This window comes from Rhipicephalus microplus, chromosome 1, assembly GCF_043290135.1.
Source record: "Rhipicephalus microplus isolate Deutch F79 chromosome 1, USDA_Rmic, whole genome shotgun sequence".
NCBI lineage: Eukaryota > Metazoa > Arthropoda > Arachnida > Ixodida > Ixodidae > Rhipicephalus > Rhipicephalus microplus.
Window position 1 is genome coordinate 81802629 of NC_134700.1, and position 19688 is coordinate 81822316.

General features: G+C 47.0%; 1 protein-coding gene and 1 pseudogene across 1 annotated transcript in view; both read left to right on the top strand.

The window, feature by feature from the left end:
* Positions 1 to 19688, top strand: part of LOC142765458 (uncharacterized) — a 141865-nt gene that overhangs the window by 39369 nt on the left and 82808 nt on the right. The gene's annotated exons all lie outside the window — the stretch shown is intronic.
* LOC142768385 (uncharacterized) lies at positions 13219 to 14904 on the top strand (annotated as a pseudogene).

Here is a 19688-nt window from a genome sequence, read left to right on the forward strand (position 1 = left end):
CTGACGAGCGCCTCCTTTTAAAACTGTTTACCAATACCGTTCTGTGCCCGGCGGTGCTAAAACATTTCAATTCATCCTTTGATGGCACGTGCAAGTTCTGTGGTGAGGTGGCTGACACCTTTCACATCGTCTGGGCGTGCCAGTCTAATCCATCTATCCCCCCCAACCCCAATCCCACGAAAGAGGACTGGGAGGCGGCCCTGCTCGGCTGTCAAGACATGAAGGCCCAAGAGGCTCTGGTTCAACGTGCGCGGGTGGCGTTGCTTGCCAATGGAGCCCCGGAATAGGGGTTCCACCTAGTGCTGTGAGGGTAGGAGGCCAATAAGGCCCCAACCCAATCACCTCTCTGTAACCATTTAATGGTTATTAAATGTTTTCACCACCACCCGCAGGCGCGCGCTGCCCTGCGTTGCTTTGACGCATGCTCATTTGAGCGCACACGGCGTCCCTCTGTTATGAAGAGAGGCAGACGCGCTGCTGTATAAGTAATGCTGTTGGCGTGAAACGCGACTTGCTGCATTTCGCGCCGGTTGCCAACGGAACGCGCCAACGGACGCTGGTCGCGCCGGTCGCACCTGGCGTCACACCATAGAGTGCTCACGTTTGGTAGTGGCGTCGCTGCGCCCAGCCTGCACATGCGTCAACGTCGCGTTGGAGTATATTGGGCACTTCATGACACGCTCGCCACCGTTCGGCGAGCTCCACATGTACGAAATTCGGTGTCACGGGAAGTGCATAGACGATGAAGTTAAATGAAACGTCCAAACCTGATAATGAAGACATGTATTTCATCTAAAACATGACTACATGCTACGCTCGTAGCACGCTCGCGGCCGTTTCGCTAGCTCCTTATATACCAAACTTGGTATCGAGTGACGTTTAATGGATGACGAAGGTAAATAAAACTTCCAAACATGATAAACATGGCATGGAAGTCGTGTACGGCATAATAAACCTCAACATCTCAACGTTGCGCTGCTTTTAAGTTCACCTATCGTCCTTCCTAATTTGTTATTCGCATATCATTGATTCTCACTGTACGTGGGATCTGCTTTTTTTTCATCAAGCAGCCGTCGCACTTGTCACAAATCTACCTCGGCCAAGTTAGCTTCATGTCCGGGTTGGGTGCACTAATAGTCAGAGCGGAGTGTCCAACACTACTGAGTGCATTTGGCAAGACTTACGTGGTCAGGAGGATATTGCGTCCAACTTTTGAGGAATATTTCAAACGTGATTCTGAAGATTGAGTTGTAATGACTGATTCAATATTTTTTCATTGCAAGATCAGTTATGTGAACACTCTGAACTACATTTTGCTGCTGGCATCGACGTCGCCTCACTCACCGTATATAAACACGCATCTATATATGTGAAAACGCAAGAAAGAAAAATAATGCAGAAAAAGACTCTGGCGTGCGGTATCAAACGTGCGGATGGAGCATGGTGGACCGTGCGCGCACGCTTATCTGGCGGTGGGGACAATCATACGTCGCGGCTGGTCTTGGGCTTTCTTCGGAATGATTCTGTTGCAGTTACCGGGCGCACAAAAGTCACAGAAAACGTTGCGCAGTCTTCGTTTGTGAAAAAAACGTGCTTTTCATTTTCAGACACAGCGAAGCAACAAATGAGATGCTTATTTGTGTTCATCTGTACCTGCGAGTACGTTTCATGCGTCATTTGTTTGTCATAAACGAAGGGCATGTTTTGATCTGCTTGCCATTCGGTGCGTGAACTTTCAATTTGTTGCCATTGCGTTCATTGCTACGTCTTTGCGGCAAAGCTGTGACTTTTTTCTTAGAATACTCGTACTTGAACGCCTGACAAAGCTGTGCTGATAGCAATCCGTGACTAATTACAGTCAAAATAAATGGAATTCATTACAGAATCTGCTGTTTTACTGACATAGTCGCCTACCGTGACATCTCTCTTGCTTGTTGCAGTGTATTTGAAGAGTCATAAATTGTTGTTTTCAGGGTGGGTTGAGGTTGTTATATGTACGGGCAAGATGGCTTGATTATTGCCATCCATATTAGTACCATAACATGAGTTTTTAAGGGCTTCATTATGTCTTGAAGGAGGCATACTGTAAACGTTCTGAGCTTGTATTTGTGTTGTCTGGAGCGATGCATGAAATATTCATTGCCGTGCAGAGTGACATACAGTGGCGTGTTTCCATGATACAATGTCTCGTCCATAAGCAGGTTGGCAAGCAACCCTTTGTGCTTTGCCACAAATTGCCTTCCCTAATTGATACAAGAACTTTGCTAAGCTCTCTGTGTGCATAAAAATGAATGTATTGCCAAATACGCAAACGTGAAAATATTTAAAGTGGTCTGTTTTACAACAAAACTGCGAAATTGAGGTGCGGCCTAATGGTTCTTCGTAATTTTTTTGCACAAGCACATGGGTTAAAAAAGAAACAAAAGCATAAAATTTCGATACACTACCAGAAGTGTGCTTTCTTGTGTACGGCCATTCGGGCAGCTTTGGAGGACAGTGAAGTTACTATTGTATCATAAGGGGGGGGGGTGACTATAATCATAACTGATATTTTAATGAAACGCATTTTCAGTAGAGGCGAAGATGCTTGTGAACCGGATACTCAGAGTGCATGTTAAAGTGCACCAAATGGTCGACATTTCCTGAGCCTTCCAGTACGGCGTGTCTCAAAATTATATTGGGGTTGGAAAGGATCAACTCCATTTATTGTTCCTTTGGAAATAATCACTTAGAACACTAGGTTCTTCATCAACCACACCTTCTCTGTTTAGTACTGAAAAGTGGGTGACTTGGTATGGATTCATCGTGAAAATAAACAGCGCAATTGTAGTGATGACAAAAGAAGAACCATTTTACCGTGGCAGAAATTTCTCAACAGTAAGGATTGTGTGTACTATAAACTATAAACACTATCGCAGTATATAGTAATCGAGATAACGAGCGGATCGAACAAGTTCATTAAGCAAGAAGCTTCAACAGATTCAACGCATATGATCAAATTATTTTTGCACATTGACACTTTTCCTTGAGAATATAAATCTTCACATGTGTCCTTGACACATTCCAGTTCTGTTATGCAACTCACAACTAATGAAGTGACAACATGTTAAACGGCATGTGCTTCGCAATACACTCTCTCACTAAGCAGGCTTTGGTTACTTCATATGACCATCATTTTTTTTCCTTCCACATCATTCCTCATCGCCAAATCGTCAGCTCTCACGTCATTTGGCATTTGCTTCGGGGGAGATACAAGATGGTGGACTGGGGCCCCTCCTGTTCTTGATTTTTTACAGCGAAACCTGTTGTGAGACCACAACAACGGTCGTTGCACTGTAGTTGTCCGCTGCCGGTGGTGATGACCACTATCACGTGAAGTTAAAAAAAATCACAGCATATCCACGAAGTGAACGATGACGAGTGAGACAAAGTTCTTCACAGAGAGACTCACAGTCGCACGGATGGAATGATGGACGCTTCGCTCCACTCATCATCTTTCACTTCATCTATATGCTGTAACGCTGTTTTTATTGATATGCGATGCACTTTTATAACCTTGAAAATGGCTACTACGACGATACGGCACGTACGACCCTTGGCGAGAGGAGCTTCGCCCCTAAAAACACAAGACATACCGTGATTCAAACCCGGGTCCCCTGCGTTCCAGCCCAGTGTTCAACCACTAAGCTACGCCGGTGCTTGAAACTCCTTGACAAACTCACCATAGGCATGTTTTATATCGGTAGAAATTGTGTTTTTTGTGTAATAAAGTGTTTTAGAATTACAAGAGGCGTCACAAAATGTAAACTGGTTAGGGGCAATTCCTTTTTTGATTATCGAATTTTAGACGCTTTTTTGATTATCGAATAAAGATTGCATAGAGGATGCCTTCCTCTTACACCAAAATATTATTTATGAAAGAGAGGGCACCTAACAAGCGTTATTGCTGCTATTACCCGAAAAAAGTATAAAAAATACTCGAGAAACGTGCGCTTCTCCAGCTTTCAATGTGAAGTGCTGTGCACTCCGCGCAGCCCTGGCGGTTTTAATACTGACATCATTGACGTTATCACGGGGCGCATTGAAAGTCGTCTACTTGCAAACGACTGCAAACTGAATCATAAGATTGTTGAGAGGACTAGGAACTTCTGCATAGTAACCTCCATAACGTTCATTCATGGTGCAAACATCGAGACACGAGAATAGATGCAATAAAAACAGCATTCGTGCGTACAACCAAGCAAAAACATAAACGGTTCTATAACAGTCACCCAGTTATTTTCTTGAATTAGGTGAATAAATATAAATATCTAGTGTGTGACTATAAATAACAATCCAATTAGAATTCATTCGTTGCTAACATTTGTGCCCTTTTGTTTCACAAATATTTTATTCTTCGACACAAGCTAAAACAGGCACCCCAAGATACCGAACTTGATTCATAAAAAGCATTAATCAGGCCTAAGTCTAAATACGCTTGCACCATCTGGAATCTTCAATTTAACCGCAACACTAATGCTCTTGAAATGGTGCTGTGGAAAGGTATTAGACTTAGACCTATTTTTCTAATTAGCGTTGCATCTCACCAACAAGTCTAATAGATACCAGTGCTTTCAAAACTTTAAAATAAGAGCATAAAATACTTGGGCTTACAATTATTTTTCTTCTAAAAAATAACAAACTGTATTTTGAACCTGTATCAGATCTAAGACCGTTAGAACGAACATTGACCAGATATCATAGCCATGAATCCTTATTTCCGTATCAAAAAAGAGCACCTTCAAGTTTTCTTTTTTTCTCAAACCACATCATAACCGAATGGAGCGCACTGATATTATAATTTTTTGAATCAGCTAAATAAATCGTCCTGATTGCTTTCTAATGTACCACACTGAAGTTACACATGAATTCATTCGAGCAAATCTTTACTTTTTTCGCCATGTTCAATTTGTGTTTTCCTTTGCAATTTTGTCCCTCCTGCCTGGGCCAAACTGGGATTGTACTATCTTTTAAGTCAATAAGAGAATAAATATAACTTATTCTTTTCAGCTAACTGTACAAGCTGTTATTTTAATCCTTAACATGCACTTTTTTTGGTGTAGGAGACGGCCCATTAGGGGCACATTGCAAAACTGATAACAATATTTCTCCTCACTTGCTCATATTTCATGCTTCGATGAATGCCCATAGTTGCATGGCAGCAGAAGGGTGTTCATGGTATCTCACTAGAGTAAAATATACGCTGCGAAAAAGGGCCTGCGTATAAGTGAAATGTTGGCGTGCACAAACTCACACCGAGATGAAGGAACAAAAGATCGCGGATAATGGAGTGTGATATAGCTAGTATTAGTATTCTTAAGTGTATATTCTACCAGAAAGCACTCTGCTTCGTTCATACTTTATCGCTAGCAAGGAAATTATGTCGTACATACATCTTTTTCAGGCGCAATCACCTGAATACACTAGCTGTGAGAAGCATGTGTGATGTTCACAGGAGCTTCGAAACACCCATCGCTGAGGAGCGTGGCATCTCAGTCCCCACGTGGGAGCTGCCCGCAACACAGTGATCTGTGTTTTGGAGTACCAAATAAAAGTTTATCCAATCCAATCCAATCACTGGAAGGTTGCTATATCTTCTGGCTTAATGACATTTTTCATTGCACTTTAAACGTGTTGGAATGTGCAGAACGGCAATATTATTTATCATTTGTGTCCTGACGTCACGACGATTGAAATCTGGGCAGCGCTTGTAACACACGCTCTGCGCCAAGAAGGGCCTCGTTGGCGTCTCGTTCCCGGCGGGACACCCATTACCCGGCTTTCTTCGATTTGACTCTTCCACACAACACTGACAAGAGCAACTGGTACCGTAAGCACTTGCGCACTTTTATTAGGTGCAGTATAGGACAAAGGATGCGGTGCGTGACGCCTCAGCGTTGCCAAAGCGAAACTTCCCAAACAGAGTACGACAAAGTTATGTTTGGGAAGCTTTGCAATTGTTTTCGATTGTTCAGAACTAGCAGCCCTGCTGTCGTTTATTTTTAGGGGCGAAGCTACTGAAGGCGTGAGCTGAGCGTTCCGTCGTAATTGTAGGTAGCCACTTATCGTTAGTACTTGAGCTGGCCTTGGAGGGCAGTGCTTCTACATAAAACGAAATGCATATCTGCTGACAAATGCACATTGTACGATACTAGAGGACGGTACTTGTAGTATGAGAAAAAATAAAATTCACAGCATAATCACCGAGTGAACGATGATGAGTGGGGCGAAGTGTCCGTCAGTCCGTTCGCGCTTCCGCCCTTCCGTTCGTTCTTGTTTCCGCCCATCCATGCGTCCGCCCGTCCGTTTGTCTGTGCATCTATCCGTTCAATCGTACGTTCATCCTTCCATCCGTGCGTCGGTCCATTCGGGCATACGTCCATGCGTCTATCTGTGCTTACGGCCGTTCGTTCGTGCGCTCGTCTATACGTCCATCCGTCTCTGCGTTTGGCTATGCTTCCGTCCGTCCTTGCGTCCATCAATCCGCCCGTGCGTTCATCCGTTCATCCATGCATCCGTCCGTCTATCCGCGCATTCGTCCATTCGCGCATCTGTCCCTGCGTCCATCCGTCCATCCGCCTGTGCTTACGTCCTTGTGTACATCCGTCCATCCCTGTGTCCATCCTTCCGTGTGTCCGTCCGGCCGTCCATTAGCTTCGCCCCACTTGCCATCGTTCACTTCGTGGATATACCTACGATTTTTTTAATGCCTCGTTCATGGGAGATATTGTGGAGATACTATTTTCTTTATGTTCTAGAAACACCCCGAAGCATTGATCACGTAGCCCAAGCTGTCAATAAGAATACGCTAGAGACATCCTCCATTGTCTAACAAACCACAGGCAGCAAGGACTACTGCCAGACAACTCGCTGTTGGAGTAGTTGATGCATGCCTTGATGAAATAGGACGAAAAGTGGCAGGGACACAAAAGAAATAAGAGCCCTCTAAAGCGGCCGTGGTATCGATGTGTGTTTCTTTCTCTGTGTGGTCGTTCATTCAGCGCGACGTTGACTATTTAATCACTACTGCCAGATTACGGGCTCCTTCCAGATAATACAAAATAACCCAGCACTCCATTCCAGAGTGCTTGAACGATGGTACTGAGAGCCGCCGTACTTGGCAGATCATCCCTCGAAGACCTGTAAGACTGACTGGAAGACTGGGTCACCAATAGCAACCATTCAAACAACTAAGACAAGCCACTGCACGTTCACGTACGCCTGAAAGAGGTGGCTAGGCCGTGGTTCGGGAACCAGAAATCATCCAAATGTTCATGCCCATGTTGACGAGTGTGTTAGAAAAAAAATTGGCAGCATATCCACGGAGTGAATGATGGAGAGGGGGTGAAGAATTCGTCCGTCGATTCTTTCTTGCTTCCGTCCATCCACGCGTCCCTCTGTGTGACCGTCCATGCGTCCATCCACCCATCCGTGCGTGCGTCTGTTCGTGTGTCCATCCTTGCGTTCGTCCTTGCATCCGCCCCTGCATCCGTTCTTGCGTCCATCCATGTATCTGTCTGTGTGTCCGCTCATCTATTCAACACTACAAGTACCACCATCTCGCATCCTTTGATCATATATTCCCCTTATAGAAGCACCCCCATCCAGCGGACATTACAAGGACTAAATGAAAGGTGGCACACGCACAGTTTTTACGGCTTCCGCTTCGGGTCTACTTCCCTCCTTTAACCACCTCGAGTTGAAGGTATATACTAGTTCAGTGTAGTCTTGGCACTGCGGCCCAACGCTCGCTAAATATCTTTCTAAAACCAAGGAGGTTACGCCCAGCGTGTATAACGTAGCAACCTTTTTCTGTCAGCTTGTACTCAATGTACATGCCAATGGCCGCCAATCGGAATCGCAGCGTGCGCGTTAACTAAAAGCCGAATGCTCCTGTCTCTAATTCCCCATTAGCAGCTATTGGCAAGTACATTGAGCACTATTTTTTATTGTTCAACAATCCACAGAAGATAGCTCTCACCGGCACCACCTTGGAGGTCAAAATCTTATACTTCTACTTATACTCTTAGACGCTACAACGGCTACGAGGGACGAACTGGTGCCGCTATAAAGAGCATCGGCATTCCAGCCTTCAACGCGGTCAGCGTCCCGGCGGCGTTGCTGCCGGGTGTCTGCTCGCGACTTTGCCAGCCAGTTTTTTTTTTGAGGCCTGATCCCATCATCGTCGGCCCTTGCCGGGACCAGCGAGGATGGCGTCAAGGCCTGCGGCGTTCCCGCTCAAGGAGCACTGCTTCCACTTTACCGTCCCGGAGAGGACAGCGTCCGTCGACGGGATCATCGATGGCCTCGAAGACGTCATGGGCAGTGAAGGGGTGCTGTTCCTGCAACACCTCGGAGCTTCGAAGTTCCTAGTTGCGGCTCGGTCGGCTGCACAAGCAACCAAGTTGATGGTAAACCAAGGATTCAAGTTACAAGGTCACAAGGTACAAGTTTAGGCAGTCCGGGCGCCAAGCGTACAAGTCAGTGTGTTCCGCCTCCCGCCGTACGTGTCAGATGACGCAGTTATTTCAGCTCTTCAGCCATACGGAAAAGTGAAGGGTATCACATTTGTTACCTTGCAAAGGCATCAATCAACTTACACTGGTACCCGCATCATCCGAATCGAGATGGCCAAGCCCGCCCCTAACTTCCTATCAATTCAAGGTCACCATGTGATGCTCGAGTATCGTGGTATGCGTAGAGTATGCGCACGCTGCAGCACAGAAGGTCATGTAGCGGCTTCTTGCACAACATCTTTCTGTCAACGATGTGGCACCTTCGGCCATTCATCTGAGGATTGTGTGTCCAAGTGTAAACGCTGTAATGGGGACCGCGCGACGAAAGATTGCTTCCGTTCCAAGTCATACGCAGACGCAGCGCAGAGCACCTCACAGCCACTGAAAGAACTCCCAGAACTTGGGGAGAGTGCTTAGAAGAGAACAACCCAAATTGGAACCTCCAGGCACATGGAAGTTTTGCAATGCGAAGCCAAGCCACGGCCACAGAAGATTCCAGATTATTGGGATGAAGACAGCGCAACAGACACAGGATTTTATGACGCCAAGACAGAAGACGCCAGCGGCGTTGATGCCGCGTCGCCAGCGGCGTTGATGCCGCGTCGCCATGCACAACGAGTGACAACGACGTTTCTGCGCTGACTGGGGACACCGCAGTGTTGTCATCTCCCACAACGTCGTCACAGGATCCCAGCAACGCTATAGAGACGCCGAGTGCGTCTGCTAAGTTTTCAATAGAGGAACTCAAGGCCACAGAAAACGAACAATCCTCGAACGCATCACCGCTGGAGGAAGCGTCGCAAGCATCTCGGAGCGCTGGCCAACCGGGAAAATCGCTCCGACCTTCTGAGTGCAAGTGACGAATTCCATGAACGGCCACCTGTGCGCCTGGAAGGTAGCGTGAAGACGACGTCCACGAAAGAAGTAAAGACCGCGTCTTCAAGGAAACCTAACACGCCTCGCACACACACTGTACAGGCCCAAGAAGAAGCATCAAACAACACATCCAGACATCGTTGGAGCCGGTCACCATCACGAAAATTAAGGAATGACAGATTTTCGCAAGCCTCACGATCGGTATCTTTGTCTCCTGAAAATACGTGTTCTACCGACAAGTTGTCTAGAGCCACAAACTCTCAGCGCCGCACCAAGCCTGGTAGTTCAAGCAGTGAAAGTGATGTCACCACCTCCGGAACATCCAAAAAGCTTTGAGTGGATTCGCCAAACCGAGATCTATCACCTGATGCGGGTGAGGACTCAATGTTTTTTTTTTAATTTGTACTGCCCACATCCATTCTTTCTGCTTCCTGTTATCTTTACCGTTGTAATGCTTGCTTCCCAGCCGTACAACCACTATGCATCTGTTGTCTCTGATGCATGCAAACTGTTTAGTATTCCATATGTTAATGGCAATAAAGATGAAACCTTCATGTGCCAATTTGTGAGCTCTATGCCGTGGTGGCTATGTCCTGTTATAGTAATTGCAGCCAGTGAGTTACATTGCATGCTGCGTGTACTATTTCTTTTATTATTGGTGTTGCGTACTGGGTCCGTTCTATCAGTGCGCGTGAGTAAATCTCAGTGCCAGTCCTTCGAGTATCATCACGTAGACTTCTTCCACTGCCGCTTGACACAGGAGAGGCAGTGCCGTTTCTTACGGATCGCTGTTAAAAAAAGGATAAAAAATGATTGTTTAGTTTCCCCCTCAATTTATTTTAAATGGATAGGCCATCTTTCATGACTTTCAATGTTCGTGCTTTCAAAGATCTTGTAAAACAACAGGAGATGATGAACCTTGTGCGCTCGCTCGGGGTCGACGTGCTTTTTCTGCAAGAAACGAACTTTCGAACACGGCACGACATCATGACATTCCGTACTAGATTTTCGGTTGAAGCCTTCTTCTCCTTAACACAGACGCCGTCACATGGCACCGGTGTCCTGTTTCTCAATCCGAGGTTCAGGCGGGGTGCGCATTGCCTCTTCGATGCAGAAGGCTGTGTTATTGCGGTGGACATGTGGATAAACGACCGGCGAATCCGATTCACCAACTTTTACGCGCCCGTGGATGACTTCTTTGCCAATGACTTCTTTAGAGGTGCAAGGTTATTCCTGATAAATTCAGCACCGTGCGTATTGTTAGGTGATTTCAGCTGTGTTTTTTATTCAATTCGAGATGTTCGAGGCCCTAGTCAAGGACAAAGCACATACCATTCGAAAGAGTTGCAGAAAATATGTAGAGAGTTGAAGCTGATCGATACATGGACAACGCTTCACGGGAACACCTTTGGAGCCACGCGCGTTCAGGGTACGTCTCTGAGCAGAACTGACAGAGTATATATCCCTAACGAGCTCGTTGAAAATTTAGAGACATGCGATGTCATTTCTTTAGCGTCTGGGCAACGCAAGCTTAGCGACCACATGCCAGTGCTGTTCACATTGAAGGCCCAGCTGGGAAGGCATTGCTCCAAGTTGTGGCGAATGGATTCATCAATTTTAAATGGTGAAGTTTCGGTATCCGAAATGCGCATGAATATCTATGCGTCTTTGGAAGACAAACCGCAAATTACGCCGACAGCATGGGATCCCTTGAAGACCAGATGGCGTGTGATTGTGCAAGAGGCCGGGGAAATGCGCCATGCACGTCTAACATCCCAAATGAATGAAACATTGAGGCGTATTTAAATCGTTGAGCGCGCAGGTAATCTGACCGGCGCAGTTCAAGAGTACACTGGGGCCAAAGAGGCTCAATACGACCTCTTGTTGAGGGCAAGGTCCGGGGCTTTTAAACACGCAGAGGAACTGCACCTGCCTACGGATAAACTAGGTAACTTGGCATACGCACAGCGAGTAGGGGTGAAGAAACACCAGCCCAGTATTATCGGTGCAGCACGGACAGAGTGTGGGAGCATCGTCGCAGATATCAAATCAATCGAGGAAGTCTTTAGGGCGCATTTTGAAAGGCTCTGCTCTGCAGATCATCGCTCCAAAGACAGCAACCAGCATCAAAGAATTGCAGAATTTTGCGAAGGCTTGCCCACGCCGTGTCCTGATGCGTCTGATATGCTCTGCGCTGAGGTGACGAAAGATGAAGTTTGGCAAGCCTTGAGGAAAATGATCACTACCACGGCTCCAGGTCGAGACGGAATACTGACGGGGTTTTATATAACTTTCTTCGACGTCCTAGGCGACGCACTTACGGACATGGTTAACGTGTTCATTGTTGATGGGCAAAAGCCGAGGTCTTTCAGTGAGGGCCGTGTAGTCTTGCTGCCAAAGGAGAGCATGGATCCTGATGATCCACGGTCATGAAGGCCGATAACCCTCCTTAACACGGACTACAAACTCGTAGCTACGGTCCTTGGCTTGAGGCTAAAACCTTTTCTGCCCAATATAGTGTCACCCACGCAAACGTGTGCAGTGCCGGGTAAGTCAATTTTTCAAACACTTACTCTGATAAGCGATTTGTTCTACTATGCCAACGCCAAAAACGTTACCGGTGCTTTCGTGTCATTTGATCCAGCAAAGGCCTTTGACAGGGTCCAACATGACTACCTATACTGCGTACTTAGAAAGTTTGGTTTGCCTGAGCAGTACGTTCGCTGTATAAAGCTTCTACACACCAACATGACCAGCTGACTTCTCATCAACGGCGTGGAGACAGCAAGCTTTCCAGTATCAAGAGGTGTTCGCCGGGGATACCCAATTGCACCGGTGCTCTTTGTTCCTTCCATAGATCCTCTCCTTACGAAAGTGGCAAAGTGCCCTAATATTCAGGGCTTTCCAATGACAGGTCTGGAATCAGTTAGCATCACCGCGTATGCGGATGACATCTCTGTGTTCGTGCGAAACCAAGCCAGTTACCGCGCTTTTTTGTAGCTGTTCGAAGAATATGCCACTTTATCGGGTGCTTTCCTGAATGCATAGAACAGCAAAGTCTTCGGGGTATACTTTTAAGACGGGGAGGTGGCCAAAAGAAATTGGGAGGACGCCGTACATCGAGCCATGCAGGTCTTCGCGTAAGCCACTGACTTCAATTTGTCACTTGACGCCAAAGTGACAGTGGTGAAAACCAAAGCATACGCACATGCTTTTTATATCGGGCAATTTGCACTCATACCCAAACATTTTGCGAGCCGCCTTGCGTCATTGGTTGGAGCCTTCCTATGGGACGGGAAGACACCAAAAGTTCAACAAAAGTTCCCTAAGCTCCCAAAAAGCTGTGGAGGACTCAGTCTACCAGATGTTACGACATTCACAAAGGCACTTGTAGTTAAACAGTTCACAAATTGTTTCAGGACATTAGAGAGTTTTAGTACTGCGGAATGGTGCTACGTACGCATCACGCAAGCGCCTTGCGTTACGTGGCGTCGTTTGCCACTAGTCGGCTTTTAGTACGCCGTAGTACCCGCGTACGTAACGAGCGTGAAGCGTGTTGCGCCATCTGGTAGATCAAAATAGAAGCACATGGTGTTTATAGCCAATGTGAGCCAATCCAAGTGTTATAGCCAGATTATGGCCATATTTTAAGCCACATAAAGGCCATAGTACGATACCGTAGCTGTAGCCACTCAAAACGTTTTGTGAACGTCCACGCGAGTACGACTGCCAAACGTTCGCGCTTTCTCACCTGCCGTGCGGTAGGTACGGCGAAATCTCCTCGACAATGGTGAGAGCAAGTATTCTTTGGGGCCCCCACTGCTTGGCGCACCTGAGTTGGGAGGACATAGAGGCACTCATGCTGCGGCACTCATGCATCGCGAGGCGGCCTACTAAACTTGAACTCAATGTCGAGTCAGTGTTTTCGACGACAGTTTCGCTTCAAAAAAGCTGACTTTCCAGTGCTCGTGCATGCCCTGAAGATGCCGCAGTACATCACAAGTGCTCAGGGAGTGAGGGTAACGGCCACAGAAGCCCTATGCAAATGCCTCCGTAGACTTGCCTATCCAAACAGGCTGTGTGACCTCCAAGAATATTTTGGACGTCACTATTCTGTAGTGTCGAGCGTATCGAACAAAGTACTCTACCACATCGAAAAGAACTTCGGTTGCCTCCTGAATAATATGAACACTCACCCATGGCTCAAACATTCGGACTTGGAGGCTATGAGCGAGGTAAGTTATATTTTCTTTCTTTAGCACTTCGAGATTGAACGCATTAGTGCCCGTTCTCATGTTGATATTTGTTTGCCTCAGGCTGTTCATCGTGAACGTGCTCCTGTGAAAAACTGCTGGGCATTTATCGATGGTACAGCGCGCCCCATATGCCGACCTTCGCAAGACCAGCGCCTGTACTTTTCCGGGCACAACAGGCTACATATGCTCAAATACCAGTCTTTGATGTGCCCAAATGGGCTCATCTGCCAGCTGGATGGACCATACCCGAGACGAAGGCATGATGCTGGTGAGTTATGTTCCATCAGAACGTTATACATGACGTTCAAGGAAATCTGGTCGGGCCGTTCATTAGTCAGTTCCACATACACAGATATAGTCACTCCATTACAATCGCAGAAGCATCCTACAACGTATGCGGGTACTCGTTGTTCTTGTAGTCGAACTGTGTTGAATGCATTGAAGGATGATTTACTATATGGAACTGATTGTTTTCAGGCATTCTTCGGGACAGCCAGTTGTATGAAAAGCTGGAAGCATTGGCACTGGACAAGGAATTCGTTATATACGGCGACCCAGCCTATCCTCTCCGCTCACTGCTTATGAAGCCCTACGGAGGAGCAGCATTGACAGCCGCCCAACAAGAGTTCAATTCATCCATGAGTGCGGTCAGGCAGTCTGTTGAGTGGGGATTTGGAAAAGTCATCTCAGAATTCGCATTTGTTGACTTTAAAAAAAACAGAAGATACTACTTCAGGCCGTACCACGCATGTACAGGGTAGCTGTTATCCTGACCAACTGTCATGCTTGTATGTATGGTAACCAAGTGTCTAAATATTTTGATGTGCAGCCACCTTGCCTGCAAGATTACTTGAGCCCTGCCAGTCGTTAAGTGAAGTGCAACAGAATCTATTTAAACCTCGATCAGCTATTTTGTGTAAAAGTACGAGCACGCCACCACGAGAACGTTTCAAAATCCAGGTCAAGCATGCACGCTCATAAAATAAATGCTTTTCTTCCTTTATTTTCAAGTATAAATTGTTGACATGAAACAAAACATAATGCTAAACTGTACAACTGTAATAATTCAGGTACATAATGTCGAAGTGTCTTCTCTGCAACACTGAAATGTTCGCATAATAAAATTAAGTTTGAGGTCGCGAGCTGGATTTACAGCCCAGCCAGAAGCCCCGTTACATTATTTAGTCTGCCTTCTCGTGAATGCAGCCGAATGTTATTTACACGCTTTTTACTTGGCCAAATTATCACAAATCGTTTCTACCATTTTGAGTATCGCGTATCGCGTCTTGAGTAGCCTTGTAGAATCTCGACAGCTGCTCTCTTTGGCTCGCTTCGTCGAGTTGTGCTTGCAGCTGGCGTTCGCGAATTTCCATTTCCCGCTCTCTCAGTTGCAGCTCTCTTTCAGTTCTGTCTTGTTTCAGCTCGTGCCTTTTCTCGGAGCGTTCTTGCTTTCGCTCGATTCGGAGCTTTTCGACGGCCAGACGCTCCATCTCAAGCGCGTGCTCCTTATCATTCAGGGCCCTCTCGTGTCTCCACCTCTTCTCGATGAATTCGTAGTCCGCACTAGCCGTCACTCCTTGAGCCCTGCGTCTTCCTGTAAATTTAAATTTATTTGCAGTTAGTTTGGAGCATCATTTATTTCAAACCAGGCAGAAACGAGCATCAGTGACAAAAAAATGAACACTAAATTTTGGTACATGTTAAAAAATTTGATACTGACAGAAATATGAATGGTAGTCCGTTGCCTGAATTGTGAGTCTAGTCACTCAGCGCCATCGATTTCAAACGCAGTAGCGGTCCATTGGCCAGAGCGGATGAAACATGAATATGTTGAACATGATATGATTGTAAGGTAGTCCCAATAAAGATATAACAGAGTCCGTTCCCTGTTGTTCACCTAAGCGTGCACGAGTGATTTTTTGTAGTCAAATCACAGACTGCATGCGCAGTGGGATTTCTTGTATGAGTTGCCATGAGCCCAGCTATATGTCATTTCAGTGGTTGAGTGAGTACCAGTCAAGTGTGTTCACTTATTCCGCTACAAGGTGATGATTACAGAGTAATGGGCAAAGTAATAGATTTGGTTGTAAAATGCAGCCATGTACTCACTAGGCACAACTTGGGCAGCTCCTGCAGTATCAGGCCTGTCTTCCGCATTTGTTGATGCCTCTTGCCACTGGTTATTAGCAGTGGTCGTGGTTTCGTCCGAGTGGCCAGGTGTTGCGGCTATGTCAGTGCCCTGTGAAATTCTCTCCCGTAGGTCTGCAGCACTTTGAGGTGCGTCGTCGAAAGTTGCATCTGCACTCAGTGGCTCTGGGCAGTGGGATAGAGTAGATTGTGTTTCAATCATACAGTTTCAGAAGCATTACCCCTATTAAACATTTATTGCACAATGACACATATGTGAAGAGCAATCATTTACTAACAATGCATTTGTTCTTTGTACTTAATAAAAGCTGCGAAACCAAGCTATCAGTAGATAGTAGCGAAAAGCGTGCAAAGGAGCTACCCCTGTGCGTAGTTACCTTTCGCATACGTACATTTCCCCTCACTCATACAGCGTTATGTGTAATGACTGACATTACAGATAAGAGGCATAATAACATTTCCCAGAACATATGACATTTGCACCACCATCGTCAGCTCATTATATGTCCAAATCAGGACGAAAGGCCCCTCCCAATGATCTCCAGTTCACACTGACCAGATGTTCCTTTGTCCTATGTCCTTTTGTATTCATCTTGTTGCTCAAAAGAGCTACCGGTTGTCTTTGTCACTACGTACTGAAGTGACTTGTGACGCTGGCACCAAGGTAGCAGCGGCAGTGTCACTGGTCACAACCCCACTGACCCTTTGACCCGCAGAGGACTGCGCTTTACGGCTTTTGTTCTTGTAGCCGAAGTCTCTTGCGAGGCTGCATATCTCTTGTAGCAGCCTTTCTTTTTCATCGTACTCCTCTTCGGTACCCGACCTGGAAGTAACACAGTCAGCGGTTAAAACATGAAAAGACCGTGGCAACATCGAGAAGTGGATCAGAATGAATTCAATATATGCGATACATGAATAACGTGAAGATGCGAATACGTATACATCCTCATGTAGTTCTGTGTTTTCGATCTAACAGCAGAGCTGAGGCGCGAGCCCGGAAACCTGCCCAGCGCGCGCAACAACAGTGCACACAACGGGAACTAAACGAACAGATCACGCGCTACGAATGCAATCTCATGCATTACAAATATTCTCGAACATTGAAGTCCTTAATTTCAACTGCGTATCCAGTCCACAATTCTTGCACGGTATTAAAATGTTTTTCTTCCCGGAAACACTCACAGAAACCCCAGCGCAGATCGTCGTAGTTCCTTCCGTCGACGTAACTTGTCATGCAGGGCTCACGCGGCGCCTTCATCCGATTCTTCTAGATCGTCGACCGTGGGCATTGAAAGCGGCTTCGCGTGCGCTTTATCGAGGCGCTGGTTTGTGACATACACAGACGAGCCGACGAACGCGTTCGTTGTAGGCTCGCGTGGCTTATCACAGGGTATCTGTTCTTCGCTTCAACGCAACGCGAAGATACACAGCGAAACTCGCTCGTCTAGGCCAGTAAAGCTTTCGCTCTGAGGCCGTGTTCACGCTGAGCATTCCGGCCGCCGAAAGTGCTCCGAATCTGGTTCAGCGGCGGCGAGATCCGCCGAAAGGGCCCTCTCCGCGCCGATCGCTCTCGGACCGATTTTTGCGGTGTCTGCCGCCGAATCGGTCACCGCGGACCAATAGCAGCGCTAGTCAAGGAATTTTGAAAAATGGCGGCCAAGCCCTACTCACTTGTTATGCCGCAGTGCACGTAACTGAATGTTAAAACCAAGGAGAGTTCAACCTACTCTGTGCCTAATTCGCCTCCGTATTTCGTGAAAGAGGTGACCGAGCTTGTTGCGGTCTTGCAGAGCAAAACGAACCCACGAACGCCGCTGGCGTCGGTGGTTTTTCTGCTCTTCGTGCATTACAAGACAGCCACTTGCCAGCAAAGTAAGCAGTACTGTCTTTTCTTGCGTACGAGAATCGTCGAAGTATACACCACCGGATAGCGTAGTAGCATTTGCGAGCCGCGACAACAACCGGGTGACAGCGCATCCATCCCGCGTTCGCCCCGTAGTAGATGACACATTCGGCGGCGCGGGGCGCGTCCAGTGCGACCGACGCTGCGTTTCGGCGGCAGGGGAATTTCGGTAGAAAGCGGATGTTTCAGTGTGAGCTAGGCATAAAAGTACGCATGCGACATACGAAGCACATCGTGAGGTATCAAACATTGAGTACTCACTTTCTCAGGCTTGCGCGGTCATTTGCGAGGAACTGTGCCATCAGAAGATCCAGCCTTTCGCGCAAGGCGCGCACACTAAACACTTTTCCCAGAGCAAGGTTCATGTTCTTCACGATGCCTCCCTACCGCGAGGGATCTTGAATTGGGTTGTGTGCGTTTACTTCGCGCAGAAGCGACAAATCATACGCGATGGAAAAGTAGAGTCGGCCGGTGCTTGCCTTCGATGCCGCCATTTTGCAAAACGAAGTCTCGCGGTGTCGCGAACGTGTTCGAGAGCGGCGCGATCACCTCGTACGTACGCACGCACGCATCTCATGCGTGCGTACGTAGCAGCTGCGTACGTAACGCGATACGTGCGCGTTACGGTCTGCGCATGCGCCCTACGCAGAACGTGGCGTCCTTACGTACGCAACGTACGCAGTACTAAAACTCTCTAATGACCATTCTGGCCGTAGCTTATGGCTATATTGGACCGGAACTCTTGGAGCCGCATTTATGTTGGAAAGGTACCGGGGACCTCAAGCAGAACACCCACATGCCTTTTATAAAGCAGCAGAGGGCCTCAAGCGTTCGGTTGGCGGCGACGCCACCGAAGAATACTTTGCAAAGCTCGCACCCGCACGCATTAGCGAAATGTTAATCAGTGGCTCGATTACTGACGAGGAAAAACATAGATGGAGGCCCAGCAAGTGGAAGAAATGGCCCAACAACCACGTACCGGAAATAGTTAGAGAATTTGATTGGCTGCAGCGATGGGACGCGTTGCCAACTCGTCAGAGACTGTTAAAGTGGGGCGTCATTCCCAATGACCACTGCCCCAACTGCGGGAAAAGAGAAACGATCCGCCACACGATGTTTGAATGCGTAGCGGCCAAAGGCGTGTGGCACGTCGTGCGTCGTCAATTCGGAGTGTCGGTTCCTTCGCGCCAACAGCGCAGAAGGGGCTTATTTGAACAACTCATACTGTACGTCACAATGTTCGTCTTGTGGCGTCGCCGCTGTATGGCCGAAGCACGGCGAAGACCCCAACGAGCTATATACCCAGCGTTACAGAAGATTAGATTGATCATGGTTCGGTACCTTACCGAACAGATGGAAACTCAGGGTGAAGAAGCATTTATCAGAAGGTAGCATACACGTTTTCTTGGAGTTCGGAACGGGAATATTGAACTTCTTTTACTGCCGTTTTAACTCGGTGAAAAAATTGCTTCTCGTCGCACGTAATATGTGAATCTGTTCCAATTCGCTGTTCTTTTTGCGTTTCTTTTCTCTTTGTTCTCTTGAGTGATTCGCGATCTGTGAGAATATTGGAAGTGCTGTGTGTTACATCCTGTCTATGTTCTCTTGTTTGTACACGCCGCTGAAGTGATTTTGTTACACCAGACAGTTGTACTTACCTGAAACGTTGTTACCACTTTGCAATAAACTTCCTTGTTTCGCCCCTAAAAGATAAAAAACTGAAGCTATGCTTGACACGCGCGTACAATTCCTATCAAAAGCGTCACCTCTTCACGGAAGGAATGACAGAAACTTTGCAGCACGCTGACCACGACTTGCAGGAGCAAAACAAAGTTTGTTCGCTCTTAGAGGCAATATATTCGCTGGACTAATCAGCAAACTTTCTATGACCTCATAGGTGTTTCTCTCGGCAGCATGAATGAAAAATACATTGCAAATGCCTAACTGGAA